This window comes from Xenopus laevis, chromosome 4S, assembly GCF_017654675.1.
Source record: "Xenopus laevis strain J_2021 chromosome 4S, Xenopus_laevis_v10.1, whole genome shotgun sequence".
Classification (NCBI taxonomy): Eukaryota; Metazoa; Chordata; class Amphibia; order Anura; family Pipidae; genus Xenopus; species Xenopus laevis.
In genome coordinates, this window is record NC_054378.1 from 63174448 (window position 1) to 63195116 (window position 20669).

Here is a 20669-nt window from a genome sequence, read left to right on the forward strand (position 1 = left end):
GGAGTGTGCTGAGCAAAGCACGAGTGGCAGTTGAACCCAGTAGTGTTTCAACAATTGGTGAAGAAGTGGGGCGAGCCAAGTATCGACCTGATGGCTTCATCAAGCAATTTTCAGTTGCCCCTATTTTTTTCAAGGAGATTCCACCCTCAAGCAGCAGCAGTGGATGCACTTCTCCAGAAAAGGGATTTTCCCCTTGTTTACCTCTTTCCACCAGTCCCGCTTTTGATGGCAGTGCTTTTGAAGATTCAGAGCGAGGAAGTAGAAGCTGTTCTGATTGCTCCTTTTTGGCCTCAGAGGCCATGGTTTTCTTTACTTCTAAAACTACAGAGGGGTAAGCCTTGTTGGTTGCCAATGAGGAAAGACCTTCTTCTTCAGGGGCCCCTGTTTCATCCAGATCCGGCTGCTCTTTCACTGATGGCATGGAGACTGAGTGGAAGAGATTGCAAAACGTAGGCCTTTCAGAAGGGGTGATATCAACTCTTCTTTAAGCCAGGAAGTCTTCGACGTCTAGAACATATTACAGATTGTGGGAGAGTTTTTTGCTCTGGCAGAGTCAGAACGGTTTAGGAGGTTCTGTTTCCAATTTGTCACAAATTTTAGATTTCCTTTAAGAAGGGTTGAACAAGAGTTTACAATATGACAGATCTTCACTGGGCAGAAGATCAAGTCATTAAGAGGTTTTTCATGGCAGCATTGAAGCTGCGACCTCCAAAGAGGTCTTTTTCTGCTCCTTGGTATTTGCCTCTGGTTCTGAAATCATTGGTGTATTCTCCTTTTGAACCATTGGATCAAGTTTCTGTCTGGAATTTAACTTTGAAGACCTTGTTTCTAGTGGCCATTGCCTCAGCAGCCAGAGTTAGTTTTTTGCAAGCCCTATCTATAGACCAGGAAAACATGTCTATTCTGCCAGATAAAGTTATTTTGAAGCCAGATGTTTCCTTCTTGCCAAAGGTCGTCTCTACATTTCACCTAAATTCAGAAGTTGTCCTTCCTGCTATTTCGGCCAACGTGCCTGCCTCGGAAGATCCCCTGTTTAGGAATCTAGATCCAGTCAGAGCATTTAAGCAGTATCTCGATTCTATAGAAACCTTCAGAAGATCACAGAAACTGTTTGTTATTCCAGCAGTGGCAAGAAGGGGTTTGGCTGCCTCCTCTTCCACTATTTCCAGATGGTTGGTTATCCTGATTTCTAGAGCCTACCAGTTGCAAGGCAAGCTAGCTCCCAAAGGGATAAAAGCTCACTCTACTAGGTCTGAGGCCACATCCTGGGCAGCAGTGGGAGAAATTTCCGTGGATCTAATCTGTCAGACGACATCTTGGAAGTCAGCGAGAACTCTCATGAATCATTATGTGGGGCATACCGACCTGGAGTTTGCTTCTGGAGTCCTTCAACCCTATAACTCTAATTAAACCTTTCTTTAAGCATTGGTTGAGTTGTCTTTTTCCCACCCTATATCTTTTTGGCATTTCTGGGTACATCCCAGTGTTTATGTTGACATATATAGTGGCTAGGAAAAGGGAAAATTGTTTTTCTTACTTACCGTAATTTTCCTTTCCTAGCCACTATATATGTCAACATACCCTCCCTTCTTGGACTAAATTACTAGACTACTGGCCCCTAGACTTTTTAGGGGAGGGACTTTCTGGTCCGGGATGTTACCCAGTGTTTATGTTGACATATATAGTGGCTAGGAAAGGAAAATTACGGTAAGTATGAAAAACAATTTTCCCTTATTTGCAAATCTAAATCCACCGTAAACAAAAAAGTTGCAGAGACAAAAAAATGGCCATAAGAAATAATGCCTATTGACTTTAATGTATTTGGACAAAAAAGTCACAGAGACAAAAAAGTCACGGAGACAAAAAATTCGCCAAGACAAAAAAAGGTGCCTCAATAAAAAACACCCATTGACTTTAATGCATTTGGAGAGAGAAAAAATTGTTGGGCGTGTAAAATTTTGACGCTCATTAACATTAATATTTTTTTCAAATTTTTTGCAGTTTCGCATATTTTTCATCAAAGTGAAACGGGACAGATTTGCTCATGACTAAACTTTATACATTACATTGAATTTTACTCAGTATTTTTTTTTCTCTACAGCTCCATTGAGTTAAATGGATTACACCAGCTCTGATGTGGTTTAAAATAATGGTGCATATTTCCCTAGTAAAAAATACAAACCAAAAAAGCCATGAGTAAGGAGAAATACACAGCTTTATAAATACCTTATTTTACACCAGTTGTTACTTAATTTATTTTGTGTAAAAAGATTTTACACACCTTTATAAATATATCCCTAACTGTGCTCTTTGGTGCAGATCATGGTGCACACTGGGCAGACATGCTTCGCAGCTATCGCAACACTTCACCAGGTGTAAATTCGCTAGCGAAGCGAAAGTGTGCTAGCGTTGCCTAATTTGCATACGGCGGGAAACTATAAAGTTACAAGGACGTATATATTGCAGCAAATACATTACATTACACAAGTCCAGGGAACCTTAATAAATAAAATGGAGTTGTTATAATGCCCTACACATGTGTATAGTTTTTGTTCGATATGTTAGAAAATGTATGGGGAAACCCGGTTACCCAAAAAAAGATTTATGGACCTTTGCAGGCTATCACTCTTAGAAAGACTTAGAAAAATTTTGCACTAAAAATTGAGGAAGTCCTATGCACTCCATTGCACTTCGCCTGGTCTGAGCTGGCGAAGGCAAGTCTGGCGATCGAGGTAACATTCAGTAAAATCTGCATCATAGTGAATTTGCAGAGTTACGTACGTTCACCAGAGTGAAAATTTGCCTGTTGTTAGAGTGCAAAGCAACGCTAGCGTCTAGCTCTTCCGCTAGAGAAGTGACGCCTGTGCCCATTAGGGAATCGGCGAAGTTCTGAAATTACGGCACGCTGGCAAAATTTTCGCTAGCGTTAGTCACTTCGCACTTTAGGGAATCTACCCCTCTATATTTGAATTTCTAATACAAATTTAGAGTCAGCAACTCTAGGGTTGATTGATTTTAGGCAGTGCATAGCAGTTGCACAAGCAGATTCCTTTGTATTTGAAAGAGAGCTGTTAAGCCACAGCCTGCCTAGCAGTATAAAACTGCTAATATCTCAGAAATAGAAAAATTATGTATGTTAATTGCAGAAGTTTTAAATGATTTAGATTAGCTGTTTCTAGGTTTACAGATTAATAGTTGCAGTAGAAAATGTACTATAGTTTCAGGCAAGGGGCAATTTTTTACTGCAATACAACAGTTTCTAAACCAGATTACTACTGCATACATTGATCTTTTAAGATGAATATACATTAATGAATCATCTCTCAAAAATAGCAGACACAACATTTGAATAAGATAGAAAAGCTCTAGATCATACTGAAAGTCAAAAAATCTGCTTTATTAATGTGTGAGATGTTATGCTCTTAACATGGTAGTTCTGTGTTTTCAAATTTCAATGACATTTATTAAATTCAACTTCAAATACGGAAATATCAAAGGTTTTGTCAGGTGAAATAAGTGGCCCATGGAATCAGCACAGGGTTCAGTGTGAGTTTTGTTTACCTACCATAATGAGCACTGCCACCTGAGCACTTTTGTCAGGAGTATACAACAAAGAACCATGGACCCAACACCCCACGAGATATATAACCATGGTAAGTTTATTTGGTGCCAAGTTGCATTGCTAGGCAACCACTATTGTTACCGATCCGTAGGTTCTAGGGTAAAAATCAATTATAGCAGTGTGCAGGGAATAGAGAGCGGGGGTAGAGCGTAGGTATAGCGTACAGATAGGAAATATCGGTAATTAGGGACAAAGGTAAAGAAAGAGAATTTCATAGTGCAGTACTGGACTGGGATTCCTAATAGGCCCTGCCATTCCTAGTACAAAGAGGCCCAAACAGCCCCCACCAGCCCACTTAATAGTCACTTTCTGTGGCATCTTACAGCAGCCTCTCTGGCATTTGCCAGAACCCACAGATTGCCAGTCCGGGCTTGACTACCAGATTAACACTACTCCAGTAGCCTCCTCCCGGTCGACCGGTCAAACAGTTACCGGTATGCTAGCCAAGCCGGAAGCAGCATAGAGGTGGGTGTGCAAGGGAGGCGCACCAGAGCTCTGTATGACGTCCCAGTGCCTCTACAAAGAAATCGGACAGCCAGTGCACATAAAAAACTAAGGAAGGAACGATGGCATTGTAAAAGTAATTGAACAGTATACTGTATGTTCGATCTGAAGCATCTATTCATTGGGATCAGACTTGTGTTAAGGAACCCCAAAGCCGGTCCAAAAGTAAAACCCAGAGGGTTAACCATCTGCTCCATTATAAGCTCATTCCGAGCTATTATAGAGTGAGCCGGGCTGTGACTTCTTCAAGCTTTGAGGGTTAATTCCCATATAAAGTCCTTTCTAAATTAAATAGATGGTTAGGGGCTTGCTCTCATTTACACATTTGAATTAGATCACTTTTCTTTATTTACAAGTTGATTGAGCGCTGCAGCTGTGGAACAAAACAGTGAAGTACTGTCTATCCTCAGGAATTTAATATATGCTCTGTTAAGCCAATGCTTAACATAAGATAGCCTGATGTCACCTGACAAGCACATCCCTCTATAAACTAAAGATCTAAAGATCTAAGATCTAAAGTCTTAGATACGACTTTTGTCCTCATTGTCTAGACTAGTTGGTGTTTGGTGACAGAATCTTTAAAGATAAACGTGGTTCGAAATAATCTTTTTGTGTTCTGCAATCATAATCTGAGGATAAAATAAATGTGAGTTTTAAGAGGATCTCAGTTTCTTCAGAGAGAAAATCTGCAACAGAAAGATAAACATATATATATTACAGTTTTAAGTAGTGCATTGCCTTTGTCCACTTGGCAATACAAAAATTAGTCTAAATGTCCAGAATGCCTACGGAGAGGAACTAGGCTGACTTTTAATGCAGTCACTTAAAGATGAAATAGATGGAAGGGGAAATTGCAGGGTAACATTTAACTGTATGGCAGAGTTGCACACAGCCGATTATAAGACATCTACATATCTCTCACTGTATTTCTGTATATATATATATATAATGGCTCAAAAGAAGCTAGCACACACAGGACTTATGGAGAAAAAAAAGGTTTTTATTTTAACAGAAAAAAATCTCAAAGTCAATGGGTTATATTTATCAAAGCGTAAAGTTAAAGATTTCCACAGCTGCTAGAGTGAAATTCTGGTGTATATATTAAAGGGTTTATAAGTACTCTTTTAAAAATTCCATAGAAATGAATGGAGTGTAGCAGAATTTCACCCCCATGTGTCTGCACTCATCTCCAAATATACAAAAAATCTCTTTAGGTGCATGGTCGGTTAGGAATGTATGTGGTTGGTAAGGACCAGCACTCTCTTGTATTCAATTTAAAACAAAAAATTCTTCATTTCCCATACCACTTATGTCCAACGTTTCAGTCCACATTATGATCTTTATCAATGATAACAAAAAAAAAGAGAGAGAGAGGCGCAATGGAACTTCTTTTTATTTTTTAAAAAGAAGGAAAGTCACAATCACTGGGGGGTGCCAAAGGCACTTATCTGATACCCCAGGCCAGTTCTCCTGTTAGCAGAAAACTGCAACATCCCAGGGTTTTTCACCCACACAGAGTGATCCATTTCTCCCTTATGCCAGAACCAAGACCTATCATTTTGTATCCCCCAGTGATTTTTGACTTTTCTTCTACTGTAAGAAGGGAAACATTCACACATAGAAAAATCTAATCATATTTCCTTGCACTTCCTTGGCAACTCCTTACACCTTTAATGCCATGCATCAGACCTCATTTCACCTTAAAGTATTGTACTGCTTTCTTCTCTAGAGCAACACAAAGATTGGAAAAAGGCAAATGTACCTAAATATCAATGCAACTATAACATTATTAGCAGCTCATAAAATATGGTCTTTTTATTGTAGAATAAAACTTCATAAATGTATATATGTGTGTGTTGTTCATCTTTTGTATTTATAAATATGTTGTACTATTCAAGAAAAAGTTACATTTTAATTCTAGTTTTTAAAATACAGTATATGTATTCAGAGGATAGAAATAGACAGTATCTCAAGCCAAATAAATCGTTTTGGTGGAACTAAAGCCCCCCAATTTGAAAAGCCCCTTCCACTACCCTCCCTGTCCCCCCCTCGCTTCTTCCTCACCGCATAGTCACATGCACCGTTGACACGAACACCGGACTGGCTCCAACTGCGCATACAACAAATATCTCCATGTCGGCATTCCCTTCTGAAAAATGTTCCCTTTATTTTTTTACCGCAAGCTTAGTAAATTAAGCCCTGTTTTGGTATTGCAAATGAAATCATTAGAGAGCTAGAGAAAGCTTTAATTAATACTAGCAATAGACCCAACGTTATAAATATTTAACGCATACTGTAAAATGGTTTTATTGCCTTTGTAAAAATATTTACCAATCCCTATTTCTGTAATGTAATAATAGCAGACCCCATACTTTATTTTGTGTCTGTCTCTTCTAATACTACAAAGAACTTAACTGCTGGTGCTAATATTACTCCCAGGTAAATTGAATTAGTAAATTTTTCCAGGACTAAGGCTGCTCTGTAGAAAAAAATTAAGATTTTGTACATGGGTATATTTGGTCTAATCTTTTCTGTTATGAATGACAAATAAAAGAAAGACACATACATGGCTTTGATGGGAGCTTCCACTTGAGAGTGATTTGAAGAAATTTAGAGACTGGGCAGCATGCAAGGAGGTATTTTAATTCAAATCGTTAAGGCAATATGCAAGTCAGCAAGCCGGTGGCTCCTGCAGGGGAATTCCCATTGAGGATCTTATATAAGGGAGTGCACAAGTAAGGCACTTCCTCTTTGGCCTAGGAAGATATGATCACAAGACCAGCAACTGGGACAGAGTAAAAAAGTACATTGCACTTAGCTAGGACTAGGGTATGTAGGAATTCAGTGTGCCAGGAATACTTCAGAGGTGATTATGTAGATGCTTCAGTAGCAAAGGCAGTCTTTGGCCCACTAAAAAAATAGTGATTGGGGTAGTACCCCAGGCAGCTGTACGCCAGTTAGGGACTGAGTGTTCAGGTGTAGGTTAGTGAGCAATCTACAGGCTGTAGTGAGACAGCCAGCAGAAGCTTGTGCACTTTATGTGAATATGACAGAGAAGGGGGAATGATAGGATAAGAAGCGGAGGCTCCCAAACAACACTCTGCTAGTGATCCACAGTGTTGGGATGAGTTGGAATTACTATGGATTTTTAAAGATGGACTATTAAATGTGATATTTTACTAATTATTTATACTCCCCTGTTTTTTGCTCCGTGTTTGTTTGAACATTCCGTATACAATATATACTGTGGTGGTCAGGTTAACACGTGAAGCACGGGAGTTTTTTTGGATGGGCTAGTTGCTCCCTTAAATATATTGGACTGAACACTCTGCTAGTGCCTTACACTGGACATGGGTACTGGAGGCTTCCGAGAAAGAAAGTGAACTGTCTGAGAGTACTTATTGTAGTTATTATGTATTTGGTGTCTAGCACTTTGTCATCCCCAGTGACAAACTGCTGAATCAAGACTACCTTGATGTATTGCAACATTGGGTGAAATGTCTGCTTTCCACAGTAAATCTATACCCTTTCCACTTCCTTGTGATTGAGAGCTATCTAAGCTGGATAGCCCAGTTACAAGCTGATTCATTAATTAATTAACAAGCAAATGAGATTCAGTGTTGGTATAAGCAACATTATATACTTGAACAAGAACAATCTTAACAAAGATTGTCCAAGGTTTTTTGTGCCAGGTACCATTTATCTACCATTGTAAAATATTGGAGGGCAGGATTATTATAAAACAATGATGAAACCAAAAGGTTTTTGGAGATCTGGACATGATATGGAGGCAATATTTGTTTTGGCATTATATTCCCCATAAAACTTCACCTTGAATATGCAGTGAATAGCAAGGAGAAATATGTGCAAATAAAATGCTAAAATTAACGCATATAATTTTCGAGTTTCACTAATTTTTCACAAATTTTCTGCCATTTTTTTCAGCAAAGCGAAACAGGAGAAAATTGCCCATAACTGCCTATATACTGTATATTGTGATGCGGACTACCTTTAAATACGGGACTAAGATCTTCTTGGACAGCTAAAATATCTAGGGCTGCAGTTAAGTATTTTGTATGTATAAGTGTGTGCTTAATATTTATATATGTAAATTTGCATGTATTTGTGAGCATTTCTGCATAACATATACTTTTGTGTTCAGGGTTTTCATGGCTACTGGGGCTGATGCTTGGAGAAACACTGAACATTATATTTTATGGATAAGTGTCTTTTTTCATCCCAGATGAATTATGTAAAATACATATATCTCCTGCAATGATGAACTGATTAATGCTGCACATTGCAAGTAGTTCATGGTTGAACAGTGTTAACCTAACCAGTGATCTGCAATGTGAAGAACTGTTCATTGCTCAACCAACAGCTACTGCTGTAAATGTTAATTATTCTTCTTTTATATGTGTCAGTTATCTGCACTGCTGACTGCTTTATTCTGTGTATGAAATTAATCAATAACATTGCTGAACTGCATTAATCTTCTCAGACATCAGAGAAATGTAATGCCCTATTATTTTTTCCTCACCAAAAAGCTGGTGGCACAATTGAACTGACAAATTATGCATAAAATATAGGTTGGACCACAAACCGACAATGTAAAATGAGGGAAAACTTAAAATCAGGGGACTTAAAATTGAGGTTCCACTGTATTATTCTGCCAAATTACCAGTTATAGTAAACCATTAACATAACTTGATCGTATAGGGAAGTTTTGACTAAAGGAAAATACCTGAATAATTCTTACAGAGTTAATTGCTAGTCTTTAACGCATTGTGGTGCCTTATAGTTTATTGCAACACGTTACTAGAAGCAGATTACAAGGTTGTAAAAATTCATTACAATACAGTGTACCTATTTAATTGAGTGTCATCCCATCAAAAATCTCGCTACCTGCCCACATCTTGCATGAGATATGCACCAATAAACGTTTCAGTTTATTTTCTCTTCAATAAAATCTTAACATGTAATCCTATATGATTAGGATTTTGTTTTTAAAAAAAAATTGATTAATGACCATTCATTTGTACCTTTTAGAGTGAGATACTTGTGTTCACTGCTCTGAACCGAAAGCCATAATTTATGACAATAGAAATGAGATTCTGTAATAATTCATAATTATAAGACTTTAATAAGATGTAGAAAACTTACATTTGAAAATGGAGTATGTAAATGGATATGAATTTTGCATGTAACAAGATTGATATGGCAGCCTGTTGTTTTTTAAAACATCAGGCACACAAACAATTAAAATCTTATATTAACTTTTATTACTAAGCATTCTCTGCCACCATTATGCTTCCTTCTTATTTCAACAGCCAATAAATGTATCTTGCTCATCTTGTCTACCAACCAGACCTCAAACTTAAATTATCAAAATGCACACACAAGCAGCTTTTGCTGAGATTAATTCAAATTCCTGGGTCAAGAGGAGTTCCAGAATGACTACCAATATTCTGACCAACCCACTACAAGTGGAGTAAATCGCAATATGAATTAAAAGCTTCAGGCCAGGTGTGCACAGAGCTCTCTTTTAAAAATGTTCAAAAGAATAACATATTAGTTGATTCTGCAGAGAATGCTTTGTTCCTGTGTATAATTTTATGAAATATTGCCCACAGCTGCAAAAACATTCTGAAAAATTGCACTTTTTATGGTTTACTAAGATGTAACTTTCGAATGTTTTCTACGCAGAAGTAAAAAAAGCAAAGTTTGAGTCCCCTAACAATCAATTCAGTTTTGGTAATTAACTGTGGAACAGTTGCTTGGGGACTTTGAGTTGGGTTCAACTAATTTTTACAATGTAACCCCTGTACTGTTTCCAAAATTATAATTGTTCTGTAACAACAACAAATCTGACGTGACAAATCTAAAAAAAAAAAAATAAGTTAAATAAATTAACACACCATTTCTGCAAAATGGGATAATGATATAATGATATGTAAGGTTATATTTCATTCACTACTGATTATGCCAGTTGCTGATAAAGAGAGCATAGAGAATTGTCTAAGCAGCAGCTAGTGATGATTACATGACTGAAGTACCCTGCTGAGTTTATGGTTGCCACCTGCACCCGGCTAATCCTTACACTGAATTTGACTTTGTATTGCTATGTGCTGAACTGTTAGTTGGCCTTAATAATATGAGATACACCATGCCAGACAAAATTGTAAAACTGATGATTGTCCAAACAAAAATGAAAACGCAGTAATATAGTACATAGTTACATAGTTACATAGTTAAATTGGGTTGAAAAAAGACAAAGTCCATCAAGTTCAACCCCTCCAAATGAAAACCCAGCATCCATACACACACCCCTCCCTACTTTTAATTAAAATTCTATATACCCATACCTATATTAACTATAGAGTTTAGTATCACAATAGCCTTTAATATTATGTCTGTCCAAAAAATCATCCAAGCCATTCTTAAAGGCATTAACTGAATCAGCCATCACAACATCACCCGGCAGTGCATTCCACAACCTCACTGTCCTGACTGTGAAGAACCCTCTACGTTGCTTCAAATGAAAGTTCTTTTCTTCTAGTCTAAAGGGGTGGCCTCTGGTACGGTGATCCACTTTATGGGTAAAAAGGTCCCCTGCCATTTGTCTATAATGTCCTCTAATGTACTTGTAAAGTGTAATCATGTCCCCTCGCAAGCGCCTTTTTTCCAGAGAAAACAACCCCAACCTTGACAGTCTACCCTCATAATTTAAGTCTTCCGTCCCTCTAACCAATTTAGTTGCACGTCTCTGCACTCTCTCCAGCTCATTTATATCCCTCTTAAGGACTGGAGTCCAAAACTGAACTGCATACTCCAGATGAGGCCTTTCCAGGGACCTATAAAGAGGCATAATTATGTTTTCATCCCTTGAGTTAATGCCCTTTTTTATGCAAGACAGAACTTTATTTGCTTTAGTAGCCACAGAATGACACTGCCCAGAATTAGACAACGTGTTATCTACAAAGACCCCTAGATCCTTTTCATTTAAGGAAACTCCCAACACATTGCCATTTAGTGTATAACTTGCATTTATATTATTTTTGCCAAAGTGCATAACCTTGCATTTATCAACATTGAACCTCATTTTCCGGTTTGCTGCCCAGTTTTCCAGTTTAGACAGATCACTTTGCAAAGTGGCAGCATCCTGCATGGAACCTATAGTTCTGCACAATTTAGTATCATCTGCAAAAATAGAAACAGTACTTTCAATGCCCACCTCCAGGTCATTAATAAACAAGTTGAAAAGCAAGGGACCTAGTACAGAGCCCTGTGGTACTCCACTAACAACACTGGTCCAATTAGAAAATGTTCCATTTACCACCACTCTTTGTAGTCTATCTTTTAGCCAGTTCGCTATCCAGGTACAAATACTATGTTCCAGGCCAACATTCCTTAATTTAACCAGTAACCTTTTGTGTGGCACTGTATCAAATGCTTTAGCAAAGTCTAAGTAAATCACATCCACTGCCATCCCAGAATCGAGGTCTCTACTTACATTCTCGTAAAAAGAAATTAAGTTAGTCTGGCAAGATCTATTACGCATAAAACCATGCTGGCACAAACTCATAGTATTATGATTTGCTATGAAGTCCAGTATCTTATCCTTTATTAACCCTTCGAAAAGCTTTCCTAATACTCGAAAAGCTTTCCTAATACATGGTGTATAATTGGGTATTCTTCAGTTTGGAAATGTGCATTCCCTCAATTGCATTCCCTCAATTTTCCAAACTGAGAGAATGAGCCAGAGCCAGTGGGCCCATTTACTGAACACATGCAAACCCATTATGCAATGTTAGGACTAAACTTTGCTACTTGTTTAGTAACCAGTCAGCAGGTAACGTGTATTAGTCAGCTGTTTTTACTGTTAGTTACTAGATGCAAACTTTAGACCTTTTACTACACTACTTCGCATTTAATCAGTTACACTGAACTGATACAAACATATTCCAGTTTTTTACAGGAACATTTCAATAGTTAGAAGGATTTTTCTGGTACATATTTTATGGGGTAGAAATAACATGCTGCTACTTATCAGCTCAACCTGTAGTTACCTGTGTTGCTTCCAACACATTTGGCTGTGCAGAATCTGACCTCTGTTTCAGAGACTTCTGGCTGCCCGCATGAACACAGCACCACCTGCATTTAGGGAGCACTATACTACTACACTACTACTATACTACTATCATAAGTTACAGGAGAGGGAAGGCATGTGGGTGCCCCTTCCTGCTCCTCGTCTCCTAACATTTAGATGTTTAAGTTAGGGGAAGGGATGGGGAAGGCCACAGGCTGCAATGAGCCGTTGTACTTACCACCTGCCCTATGGCTCTGCATCGTGTACTGGATTTTCTATTGCACTAGCTGCTAGGCAAGTAACATTCTCTGAAATATGACAGTATGAGTAAAAAATGCAGTCATCGTCTGACATAAATGTACCATACACCTACTTTTCGTTGCAATCCAGCTATGCATTTTGATTCTGGAAATGTTGCATTTCTTGCACTCTAGTATTATACAGTGTATAGTGTATTCTGACAGAAACATTATCATATGAAAGATGTTTGTGGGGGGAAAAAGGCTTTTTGAAGCCACCCTATTAGTCAGTGGAAACCCAGCAGTGTTATGCAGCACTGATAAATACAATGGAAATTATGGAAATGTTTTCCAATCACATAGAAAATAGAGAAGCCTAAACTGCATATATTTAGCAGACAAATTGCATGCAGAAACAAAACATTTGTTAACTCTGATATTACTGGAAATATATGCAGACAGACAAATGACTTGTGGGTCTTGCAGACTTGAGAAACCAGAGTTTTTTCTCAGGCACAATATTCCAAAGAAAAATCTTTTATTTATATAAAAATATTTATTTCAGAAAGATTAACAGACTCTTTTGGGGTGTTTTTAGAGAGTTACAACAAAGCAATACAATCACACTGTAACCTCAAAAGCCAGGAAAAGGCAATTATAAAAAAAAATAAACGGGTGTATTGTGTAAAAATATTTGTCTTTGCATTGTGAGAAACATGAATAACCTATTAAATACATCCACATGTCAACATGGAGTAGGTACCTCAAGTGTGTAGGCTTAAAGGGGACCTGGCACCCTAAGAAACAAAACCAAATTCTTTTCTATCATGTTAGTTGAGCAAAATACATTTTGCTCACACTATATTTATTATTTAAAGTTTGTTTTCTTCAGTCTTGGAATTCACAATCACAGTAAGCAGGCAGGTGCCATTGTGTGGACAAAGCAAGTTGTGTATCACACCAAAATATTGTGTATGTGCCAGAATGGGGGGCCTTATGCCCATGTGCAGTGTCCTACACAATCATAGTGCGGGGGGGAATATAGGGAGGGCAGTAATATCTAGGAAGTACTAAATGGAAAGTGAATGTATGTGACTGCCTGAGGCATAGAGGCGTGGCAGGCAATATATGATTGACAGCAGGTGCGGACTGAGAATTAAAATAGCCCCTGGCATTTCAGGTACACAGAGGCCCAATGAGCCCACACAGAGGCCCAAACAGCCCCACCAGCCCACTAAATACTGACTTTCTATGGCACCTTATAGCAGCCCCTCTGGCATTTGCCAGAACCCACAGATTGCCAGTCCGGGCCTGATTGACAGCTTAGACATTTAAATGAGTTTATAAAAGGCATGGGTGTTTTAAAGAAATAAAGAATTTGGGTTTCATTTTTTATTTGCAAAGGACTTTCATTGTAGAGCATTTTATGTCTGCATGACAGGTCCGCTTTAAAGGATAGATGTGATATCCCTAAAGGTTATTCATTATATTCATTACTGTTGATTAATGCAATGCTCGTGGTTGTGAGTACATGGTTAATATTACTGTCACTTCAATCTAAATCTTATCTCCAGATACTCTCAAAATAAATCACTTCGCTGATCCAATGCCCAGAATTTTTTAGACTTTCTTAGTAACCTCCTCACATACACACTTAGAGGGCTTCACCAGAGCAGCTTATTGCAAACCTGACAGACATGTTGGATCTCATTATTTGGTTTGCAAGGGACAGAAATAGTTTCCTTGTTTGCCCAGATTAGCGTAAGAAATAACAAAAACCATGGCTTTTTTGTGATTAATACAATTTCACTTACTGTTGAACAAGGAGATGTACTGCCCCTTTAAGCTTATGGGGCCTAAAATTATATTGACTAGGGATGCACCGAATCCCCTATTTTGGATTCGGTCAAACCCCCGAATCCTTTGTGAAAGATTAGTCCGAATATCAAACCGAATCCTAATTTGCATATGCAAATTAGAGGTGTGAAGGGAAAAAACATTTTTTACTTCCTTGTTTTGTGACAAAAAGTAATGAGATTTCCCTCCCGCCCCTTATTTGCATATGCAAATTAGGATTTGGATTCGGTTCGGCCAGGCAGAAGGATTCGGCAGAATCTGAATCCTGCTGAAAAAGGGCGAATCCCGAATATTGACTTACCCTTAACCATATTTCTAAACCTTTCCAGGTAAGAAATTTACTGCATATATAAATGCATACAAACACCAGCAAAAATAAAAGACTGTTTTCAACTTTCTGACAAAGGCAAGGCAAACCTGCTTCTCCATGCTGGTAGTTGTGAACGTTATTTGGATTCGATCTTTTAAAAGATGCATTTAGCAATGGAAACTCTAAATCCAGCTGTTTGTGTTTTATCTCAGTTTTCATGTGTTTAAAGTCATTTTGCTTTCAAAGTCCATAAATCTTGTGTTCATGTAACTCAAAAGGTACCACTGTTTGACGAAAATCAAAACCAAATGTTAAAAGAAAGTCGCTACCAAGGATTATCAAAAACATGTGGCAAAAGTGCCATCTACTGGTTCTTCTTAGGTGGTGCCTTTCCATAAATGGTGACAGTGCAAATCTTTTTAATTATATGGGACCACTTCCTGTCACACTTTAATATAGTGATTGAAATGGGGTGGTTCTTCTTCTTTGACCTCCATCTTCTTACCTTGTCTGGCAAGCCTGGTGTTAACGCAGTCCAATAGAGAGTTTTGCCCTAAGGCAACAATCCTTCTTGTGAAAGTCAGGGAATTTCTATGAACATTCTATGAATGTAAGATTGAAAGTCAAAGCTATATTGTAGCTTAGAAGTAGCTCTCCTCAGGCATTACTGGTCTAAAATTTAAGAGATACTGACACCAGAAATTAAACTCATTTTTACATCTTTCATTATATTGCATTTGAAAGCAACTTATAACTTTGCCATAAAGTATTTGCACAATGCTTTTACATTACCTATCTGATGCCCCATGTTCCTGTAGGTCTACATGACCTATAGATAACTTTTAATGTACATCCATATTTTGAAAAGTAGTTTTTTAGTGTCAGTATCACTTTAAGGGAGCACAGTACTATATAGGCATTCAGGCTTAGTACGTTGTTCCCTGAACTATTTTTGAGGTAGGGATCTGGACCACTAAATGGAAGCCTAAAAGAGTTGTTCCCACAGTTGATCCTGGGCTCTCCTGAGGACATTAGCATCCAGGACAACAGTTACCTACCAAGCCAAGAGTAGACTAAAGTGGTGTGCTGCAACTCTGGGCGGGTTTAGGGTAGGACTACACAAACGATTCCGGCGCGATCTGACACGCTGCGACAAGTCGCATGCGACAAAAATAAACGTGTTGCGTCTGCATTCGATAGTCGTGTCGGATCAACAATGCGATATTTCTATCTCTTACCTTATTTTTGTCGCATGCGTTTTGTCACAGTGTGTCGGAACGCTCTGGAATCGTTCATGTAGTCCTCACCTCCTTCCCACTCCCGGATTGGTCGTCGGCGACGGAACGGACGCCGGCGTCAGAATCGGGCGCCAGCGTCAAGACGTCAGCGTGAGGACGCTGGCGTCTGCGTCTGACGCAAGCGCGTCAAAATTTGGCGCCAACCCAGAGACTATTTAAACCTACTTCCCCTTCCAGTCCTTGCCCAACTATAGGTTCCTGCTACTGAGTTCCTGGGTGTTATTATCTATTTGATTCCTGTGTACCGATTCCTGCCTGTTCTTCGATTTTGCTTGTCTTCGGCCTGGTCTGACCTTTTGCCTGTATTTTGACGATTCTTTGGATAAACCCTTTTGTACCTCGAACCTGGTCTGGTCTCCTCTTTGGTCTACACTATTACTGTGCCTTCGGGGCCGTTACAGTATAGTTGGGCCATGGACCCTTCGGAGGAGACTCCAGCTCCACCTGATGTCGGTGGCGCTATCCGCGGTCTGGCTTCCCGCATGCAGTCATACGAAGCCCAGCAGTCACACTTCGGTCAGGCTCTGGAAGCTATCCTAGACAAGTTGTCGGCATTGTCACCTGTGGCCCCGGTCCCTGTGGCCGTTCCTGCAAGCTCACTTCAGCCTTCGGAACCTCGCATTCCTGCGCGTCCCCTCTACAGCGGTGATCCTGATGCGTGCAGAGGTTTCATCAACCAGTGCGAGATCCAGTTTGCCCTGCTGCCAGGTCAGTTCGCATCCGAACAAGCTAAAGTGGGGTACATGATTACTCGCCTGCAGGGGAAGGCTTTGGAGTGGGCATCACCTCTGTGGGAGAAGAGGGACCCTTTGATTGACAACGCCAGTGCCTTCATCCGTGAACTTCGGGTTGTCTTTGATGCCCCTGGCCGAGCTACGGCATCCTCTGCTCGCCTGTTCCAGATTCAGCAAGGCACTCGCTCTGTTCCAGAGTACGCTATTGAGTTCCGCACCCTAGTGGCGGAGACCACCTGGAACAATGATGGGTACCATGCAGCCTTCTACAACGGCCAAGCCATGCGGATCAAAAACGACTTGGTCTCCCGGGAAATTCCTTCTCGGTGGGAGGATCTGGTGGCGCTGGCTATAAAAGTTGACACCCGACAGAGGGAATTTCAACTCGAGCTCGACAGAGAGCGTTCGAAGAAGTTTCCCCGGTTCCAACCCACCCTGGCTCCTCGCTTCCAGAGACCCCTACTCTTCAATCCGGCTTCTGCTTTCCCCTCTCCTACTCCTGCGGCTTCTGCTCCCTCTGTTCCATCTACAGAGGGAGCCCATGCAGATTGGACGGGCTCGTCTTTCCGAACAGGAGAAGCTACGGAGAAGGGCTGCCGGCCTATGCCTGTATTGTGGGGGCAAATCGCACTTCGCCCATGAGTGTCCTGTGAAGCCGGGAAACGCCAGCACCTAGGTAGGTTTGGGGAGACCTATCTGGGTGGTGTTTGTCATTCTCCCCAACCCTCTACTCAACGTTTTCTTCTTCCGGCACAGATCCAATTCGGTTCCCAGAAGATCCCAGTGCAAGCTTTCCTGGACTCTGGTGCTGCCGGAAATTTCATGGACAGAGTTTTTGCTGCTCGTTATGCGGTTCCCCTACAACCCTTGGCCTCTCCTCTGCGAGTCTTAGCTATTGATGACCGCCCTCTGTCTTCGGCCATTATTTCTCAAACCACCGCTGAACTTTCCTTTAGAGTGGGCACCATGCATCTGGAGAGATTGGCCTTTCTACTCATTGACTGCCCTTCAACTCCACTCGTTTTGGGGCTCCCCTGGTTGTGCACCCATAATCCAGTCATTGACTGGTCCTCCACTCAAGTCTCCCGCTGGAGCCCCTACTGCCAACGGAACTGTTTGCCTGCTGTACCCCTTATCAAAGTTTCTTCTGTTTCTTCCAAGTTGTTCCTTCCTTCCACCTATCAAGATTTTGCTGATGTCTTCAACAAGGGCTCAGCAGAGACCCTTCCTCCTCATCGACCCTATGACTGTCCGGTCGAACTTCTTCCTGGTTCCATGCCTCCCCGGGGTCGCACCTATCCTCTTTCCCCCTCTGAGACGGCTGCCATGAAGACCTACATTCGGGAGAATCTCCAAAGAGGCTTCATCCGCCCTTCTTCCTCCCCTGCTGGTGCTGGATTTTTCTTTGTCGAAAAGAAGGACGGGGGTCTGCGACCATGCATCGACTATAGGGGGTTAAACAAAATCACCATTAAGAACCGTTACCCTCTCCCCCTAATCTCCGAACTCTTCGATCAGTTAAGAGGGGCCAAGATCTTCACCAAGCTGGATCTTCGGGGTGCCTATAACCTCATTAGAATTCGTGAAGGGGACGAATGGAAGACCGCCTTCAATACCCGAGATGGGCATTATGAATATCTAGTCATGCCATTTGGACTATGTAATGCCCCCGCGGTCTTCCAAGAGTTCGTGAATGATATATTCAGAGACCTGTTGGGGCAAAGTGTTGTTGTCTATCTGGATGACATTCTTGTCTTTTCCAAAAATCTCCACGAGCATCGCTCCCAAGTGAAGGAAGTTCTTCTTCGTCTTAGAAAGAATAATCTCTTCGCTAAATTGGAAAAGTGTTCGTTTGAAGTGTCCTCTATCCCTTTTCTTGGGTACATCATCTCCCAGCAGGGTTTCGAGATGGATCCAGCCAAGGTTTCTGCAATTCTTGATTGGCCTACAAGTGTCAAGGCTATCCAAAGATTTATTGGCTTTGCCAACTATTACAGACAATTTATTAAGGGTTTCTCTTCCAAGATCTCCCCTATCCTGGCCCTTATCCGCAAAGGGGGTAAACCACAGCACTGGCCTCCTCTAGCTTTGGAAGCCTTTGAAGCCTTGAAAGCTGCCTTTTCTTCTGCACCTATTCTCAGACACCCCGAACTTCTTCTTCCCTTCTTCCTCGAAGTCGACGCCTCAGATGTGGGAGTTGGAGCTGTCTTGTCACAGAGATCATCCTTGGATGGGAAGCTACATCCCTGTGCATTCTTTTCTAAGAAATTTTCCTCCTCCGAGCAGAACTACGATGTGGGGAATCGTGAGTTATTGGCAGTGAAACTCGCCCTGGAGGAGTGGAGACATTTACTGGAGGGATCCTCCATTCCCGTGACCATCTTTACAGACCATAAGAACCTTGAATTTATCCAGTCCCTCAAACGTTTGAATCCTCGACAAGCCAGATGGTCACTGTTCTTCTCCCGTTTTAACTTCGTCATCACCTTTCGTCCTGGCTCTAGAAATAGAAAGGCTGATGCTTTGTCAAGAAGTTTTGTTCCTGAAGTTCCCTGCTCCGAAGATCCTGAACCCATTGTGCCTTCCTCCAAGATCGTCGCTGCCCTATTTCCCTCCTTGGCTTCGCAAATTCTTTCCGCTCAAGCTTCTGCTCCTGACAATATTCCTCTAGGGGTTGCCTTTGTCCCTCCTGATTGTCGCCAGTCTATCCTATCCCAGACTCACAGTTCCAAACAGGCCGGTCATCCCGGAGTGGAGAAGACTACCGAACTCCTTTCTCGCCTGGTGTGGTGGCCTTCCATGAGAAAGGATGTTAAAGATTTTGTTTCTTCTTGTACCATCTGTGCCATTTCCAAATCTGGACATTCTCCTCCCAAAGGACTCCTTCTTCCATTACCCATTCCATCTCGTCCTTGGACTCATCTTGCCATGGATTTTATTGTGGATCTGCCTGTCTCCTCCGGTCACACTGTCATCTGGGTTCAGCAAAATGGCTCATTTCATTCCCCTCCACAAACTTCCCTCTGCTCCTGAACTTTCCAAGCTTTTCATCCAACATATTTTTCGTCTCCATGGGTTTCCTGCCGAGATCGTCTCTGACCGTGGCTCACAATTCGTGTCTAGATTCTGGAGATCCTTGTGCAAAGCTCTCAACATTTCTTTGCAATTTTCTTCTGCCTATCACCCACAGTCCAATAGAGCTGCTGAGAGAGTAAACCAGGCTTTGGAACAGTTTCTTCGCTGCCATGTTTCCCTGTGCCAAGACGACTGGTCGGATCTCCTTCCCTGGGCTGAGTTCGCCCATAACAATGCTTTGCATTCTTCCTCGCATCAGTCCCCTTTCTTCTGTGTCTACGGTCAGAATCCTTTGGCGTTCCCTCAGGATCTTCTCCTCACTAATGTTCCTGCTGCCAACGATCAGGCTGCCCACATGATGGCTATTTGGGCTGCTGTTGCCTCTAATCTGCAGAAGAGCTCCCTGGTTCAGAAGAGGTTTGCCGACAAGAAGAGGGTTTCCGCTCCACCCTATGCTCCTGGTGACAAAGTTTGGCTTTCCACCCGTAATATCCGCCTGAAGATTCCTACCCCAAAGCTTGGTCCCAGATTCATCGGTCCTTTTCCTGTCATTGAAATCATCAATCCGGTGGCGGAGGGGGCATAGCATCACAAAAGGGACGGGGACACCGCCCGAAGCCGACGAAAATGTTAGTTTTCATCGGCGGGCAGGGGATTTTGTAAATGGTATTACAAATTACCTCCAGCTACATTGCCGGTAAATTTGTAATACCGGCTAGGCCGGTAAAATACCGGCCGGGTGGCAACCCTACCCGCAGTCCCTCGTTTGTACTGGAAAGTCCTGTTTTTCTCTGCATTGGCCAGAAAAAGAAACAATGTTTCTAACTTAATTGGCTTTTAGCAGAGCCCAGAACAGCCACAGCAGCTGATAAGATACTTTTGTAACAACTTCAAGAGAAGCAAATAAGTAACTGTAACAAAATAAGATAATGGGTACCTTG